The sequence below is a fragment of the Phyllostomus discolor genome, chromosome 3 (assembly GCF_004126475.2).
Source record: "Phyllostomus discolor isolate MPI-MPIP mPhyDis1 chromosome 3, mPhyDis1.pri.v3, whole genome shotgun sequence".
NCBI classification, from domain to species: Eukaryota; Metazoa; Chordata; class Mammalia; order Chiroptera; family Phyllostomidae; genus Phyllostomus; species Phyllostomus discolor.
Genome location: NC_040905.2, coordinates 97,040,725 through 97,046,262, shown reverse-complemented (window position 1 = coordinate 97,046,262; position 5,538 = coordinate 97,040,725). Strand labels below are relative to the sequence as shown.

Here is a 5,538-nt window from a genome sequence, read left to right as displayed (position 1 = left end):
TGCCTACTTTCACAGGCACCTTCAGTAAGCCTTTCTTGAGCTCCTATCTTCAAACAGAGCAGTAATTTTAGCTCTGATATCCCATTCTCAACCTGGTCCTGGATGCAGGGTCCAGAAAATGACAAAGAAGCATCTTCTCCTTCTTTAAACTTCTTTTATCCTCACTCTAAAGCTCAATTATACCCTCCTTGTTTTATGAGTGTTGAACATCTTCCAGTGAATCTTCAAGTCTGTGTAGGAAGGGGCCATGTCACATTCTTCTTAGTACACCCCACGGTGCCTAGTGCCAAGCTACACCCAGAGTAGGAGCTCAGTACTTATTACTGTATGAATAGTAAAGACAGCATAGTGGTTGTACTTTCACTGGGCTGAAAGTACAGTGAAAGTACAACCACTTTTTTTTTGTACTTGTACGTTGGTTGTGTTAAGTCATTGCAACTATGATGATAGGTCTTCAGTAGTGGCATGTGTTTGGTGTCTTCAAATATCCAGCCCTTGACTACAGTGGACCTAGGAAAGAGACAAGGGGCAGAGTCAGGGTCAGGGTCAGCAGGACAGTGGGCAGTGGAGGCAGAAATACAATCACAGAATGTTGGCTTTGGAAAGAGTAAATTTTAAAGGCTGCTTATTCCAGGCTTATCATTTTACAGGAAAGGAAACCAAAGCCCAGAGTGGCTAATTGCTTTTTCAACATCAACCCACTGACAAAGGCCCCAGGTCCCCTGGTTTCTCATGCAATGATCTTTTTTCTACAGTGAGTTCAGCTCCTTATATGGTATTTAAAGTCAAGATTAATACACAGAGTAGAGGTGCTAACAGACCAAAATCTGGGAGTATCCTTAGGAATAGTCCAAAAGGTTGAGAGACAGACAGGAACAACTGAAATTCTCACATTCCATCAACAGCACTGACCTTCTGCTAAGCTAACTTGCTTGGAAGCTAAAGAGCTCTCCTGTTTGGGCTTATATCAGAGTCCAAAACAATGAAGCATGTGGACATCTACTCATCCCAATGGCAAAGAAAGCCTTTGAGCAGCCAAAGATACCAAAAACGTGTTGTCTCCCTGTATTATTGGTTCTCACATTTGCTTTTGTTCTGCTGTTTGTTTGTTTGTTTGCCCTTTCATTTCTGCTTATGCAGCAGCTGTCTTTCTTTAGACAGAAGATGACAAAGAAGGCTGCACTTGGGTCAAAAGGAATTATGCACCCACAAAAGTGTGTGGGTGGCAAAGTAACTATTCTTCAGGAAAGTGTGTGTGTTTAAGCAGATTATACCCTTCACTTCCTGCATTATGCCAGGCATGAACAACACCATGCTGACTCATACTAATGATGTTGTCAGAGGATTTACCTGTGATTTTCCAAGCAGCAGGTTTGGGGTGGGCAGAACAAGGGCTTCCTGATCAAGCCACAGACCCGTCTCCTCTCTCAGACACCTGGAAAGAATAAAAACCCATCACGCCCCAGGAGAGTGAGCAGATGTAGCAGGCTTAGGCAACAGCATGGCAATGACTGTTGCAAACGTGCAGGGCTCTCAACTACAGTGGACTTAGAAAAGGGACAAGGAGGCAGAGTCAGGGTCAGGGTCAGCAGGACACTCTGGGCAATGCAGTTAGAGCCCTGAGCAATACAGAAACCAAGGCCTGAAGTAACTGTCTTTCCAATGTCAACCCACAAAACCAGGCCCCAGGCCCCCTGACTCCCTATGCAGTGCTCTTTCTACTACGATGTGCTCAGTTCCTTATACATTTTTCCAAGTCCAGGTTACCTTTAAAGAGAGGGCAGGCAGATTTGGGAGCTCCTCTCTACTTTGGATGGCTATTGTGAGGCTCCTGCATTTGAAAGTGTCTTTCCAGAGCCTGGGACAGAGAATGAGAAGAGCTTGGCTGGTGAGAATGGTATTTCAGAACTACAGAGAAGTCTCAGGGAGAAGCTATGGAATCTGTATCCCAGAGCACTTTAGTCTGTGTCTATATAACACCAAAAAGGGTAAATTGAAGCCATCTACTTAACACTTAGCCCATGCACAGGGTGAATGTGGTGTCCACCTGGAACCTGTGGGAAAAGCCAGCCACTTGGATGTTATAGAGACTATGGTTTAGTTGGAATTCTTTGCAGATGGATTTGTGACTCCATAGCTAGGTGCCATGCTATCAAACCTCCCCACAAAAATCGTGTTGTTATTTTTCTTATCTGGGCCTCACTGTCTTCATGTGTAAAGCCAGGTTTGGATGACTCTGTTGACAAGCATTATCGCTAACTCTTATGGGGACCTGGCACAGTGCTTGAATGCAATACCTCAATAAATGAGGTTTGGTTATTTGTTTATTATTATTGTTATTTTTGGATAAGATATTGGGTCAGAGGTTAAAGCCTGTTTCGAAAATATTTTCTTCTATCCTATAGGTTGCCTTTTTGATCCTTTGCAGAAGTTTATTTGTCAGTTTTATGGCCTCTCACTTACCTACTTTTGCTTTTTTTTTTCCTTGTGCTTTGGATGTCATATTCAAAAAATTGTTGCCCGGACTGTCAAGAAGCTTCTCCCCCTATGCTTTTGTCTCATTTTACTGTTTTAGATTTTAGCTTATGTCTTGATTTTTGTATGTAGTGTGAGATAAGGGTCCAATTTCATTCCTCTGAAAGTAAATATCCAGTTTTCCCAGCACCACCTAGTGAAAAGACTATCCTTTCCCCACTCTGTGTTTTTGGCACCCTTGTTGAATATGAGTTGACTGAATACATGTGGATTTATTTCTGGGCTTTTTTTCCAGCCTCTACGTACATTGGCCTATTATGGCTGTTTTTATGCCAGTATGATAGTGTTTTGATTACTGTAGCTTTGCAATATATTTTAAAATTGGGAACTGGGATGCCTATAGCTTTTTTTTTTTTTTAATCAAGATTACTTTGGCTATTCAAGGTCTTTTTTGCTTCAATATAAATTTTAGGATTTTCTATTTTTGAGAAGAATGACATTGAGGGATAGCATTAAATCTGTAGATTACATTGGGCAGTAAGAACATTTTAACACTAATAATTCTTCAGTCTGTAAGCATAGGATGTATTTATATTTACCTGTGTCTTTTTTAATTTCTTTCATCAATATAGAATGTTCAGTGTAAAAGCCTTTTACCTCCTCAGCTAGGTTCATTCCTAAGTATTTTATTCTTTTCATTGCTATTGTAAATGGGTTTTTTAAATTTCTTTTTAGTATAGTTTATTGTTTGTATTTAAAAACATGACTCATTTTGTGAACTGCAGCTTTACTAAATGTAGGATGCCCAGTGATATTTTGAATGGAAATGGTAAAAGTGTCATCCTGGCCTTTTAATGGATCTTAGAGGGAAAACTGTAGATTTTTTTCTCCATTGATGATGATGTTTGATGTGGGCTTTTCATATCTGGCTTTGATTGTGTTGAAGCAAGTTCTTTTTATAACTATTATATTGAGAAGTTTTAATCAGGAGTGGATGTTGAGCTTTTTCAAACGCTTTCCCTGTGTCTATTGAGATGTTCATGCAAGTTTTTCTTTCATTTTGTTAATGTGGTATATCACGTTGATTTGTATATTCAGATCCATTCTTGCATCCCAGGGATAAATTCCACTAGCTAGTGATGTATAACCCTTTTAACATGTTGTTCAATTTTGTTTGCTAGCATTTTATTGAGAAATTTTGCATCTATGCCCATCAAGGATATTGGTCCATAATTTTCTTTTCTTGTAGTGTCTTTTTCCAGCTTTGGTAGCAGAATAATGCTAGCATTATAAAATGAGTTTGGAAGTATTCCCTCTATTTTTTGGTAGAGTTTTAGAATGATTAATATTTATTATAATTTGAAAGTTTGGTAGAATTCACCCATGAAGCCATCTAATCCTAGGCTTTTCTTTTGTGGGGAAGAAAGTTTTTAATTATTGATTCAATCATTTTTTTATTGGTTTGTCCAAGATTCCGTTTTGGTAGGTTGTATGTTTCTAGGAACTTATCCATGTCTTCCAGATTATCCATTTTGTTGATAACTAATTGTTCATAATAGTACCTTAAGATCATTTTCATTTCTGAGGTATCTGTTGTGATGTCTTCTCTTTCATTTCTGATTTTAGTTACTTGAATCTTCTCTTTTGTAAATTATTCTAGATAATAGCTTGTTGATCTTCTTCATGTTTTCAAAAATCAGCTCTTAGTTGTGTTGATTTTTTCTATTTGGTTTATTTTTTCTTTAATGTTTATTATTTCCTTTCTTTTGCTAAGGGCTTAGTTTGTTCTTTTTCTAGTTCATTGAGGTATGAAGTTAGGTTGCTTATTTGAGGTCTTAGCTCTTTTTTAATGTAGGAATTTATTCATATAAAATCCTCTCTTAGGACTGCTTTTGCTGCATCCCATAAGTTTTGGTATATGTGGTTTCATTTTCATTTGTTCCAAGATATATTTTCATTCCCTTTTGATATTCTCTTTGACCCAACATTGTTCAGGAGTGTATTGTTTATCCTCTGTATATTGGTGAGTTTTCATATTTTCTTGCTGTTATTAGTTTTAAGCTATATTTACTGTGGCCAGATAGATAAACAAAATGAATCTTCCTGCATTTGTTAAGACTTGTTTTGTGACTTAACTAGTGATCTATCCTAGATAATGTTCCATGAGTGCTTGAAAATATGTATTCTTTTGTCACTGGATGGAAAGCTATGTATGTCTGTTAGATAGATTTGTTCTATAGTGTTGTTCAGTTCTTCTGTTTCTTGATTGATTTGCTGTCTAAATAATCTATCTGTGAGAGTGGGGTACTGATGTCTATGTCCCCCTTCAGACCTGTCAATGTTTGCTTTATACATTAGGTGCTTTGATGCTGGGTACATGCTGGGTATTTATACTTTATATCTTCCTGTTGAATTGGACCTTTTATTATTATATGACTTTCTTTGCTTCTTGTGACAGTTTTGACTTAACTGATATTTTACCTGATATAAGTATAGCTACTACCTTGCTTCATTTTGGTTACCATTTATAAGGAATGTCCTTTTTCATCCCTTCACGTTAAGCCTATGAATTTCCTTAAAGCAAAAGTGAGTCTCTTGTAGGCAGCATATCATTGAATCTAGTTTTTTTTTTTTAATTCATTTAGTTACTCTGTCTTTTGATGGGAGAAGTTAATCTATTTATCTTTAAATCAATTACTGATAGTAAGGACTTACTATTGCCATTTGTTAATTGTTTTCTAAATGTTTTGTAGTTCTTTTGTTTCTTTCTTCCTCTCTTGCTGTCTTTCTTGTGATTTGATTTATTTTTGTAGTGAGATGTTTTGATTCCTTTTTCCTTATTTTTGTGTATCTACTAAAGATGTTTTTCTTTGTGGCTACTATGAAGCTTACATAAAACATCTATTATAACAGTCTATTTTAATCTGATAACAACTTCAATTGCCTATAAAAACTATACTTTTATTCCTCTTCCAACTTTTTATGTTATTGATGTCACAATATATATCTTTTTAAATTATGTATCTATAAACAAACGATTTCATTTTTAATACTTTCATCTTT

The 5,538-nt window shown here is 36.7% G+C and overlaps 1 long non-coding RNA gene across 1 annotated transcript; it reads right to left on the bottom strand.

Annotated features, from left to right (window-relative positions):
* Positions 1–395: 395 nt before the first annotated feature.
* Positions 396–1,550, bottom strand: LOC118499328. The gene is made up of 2 exons (XR_004901847.1): positions 1,351–1,550; positions 396–510 (listed from the first exon to the last, which is right to left on the bottom strand). It is a non-coding gene; the product is annotated as an uncharacterized LOC118499328 (long non-coding RNA).
* Positions 1,551–5,538: the final 3,988 nt, after the last annotated feature.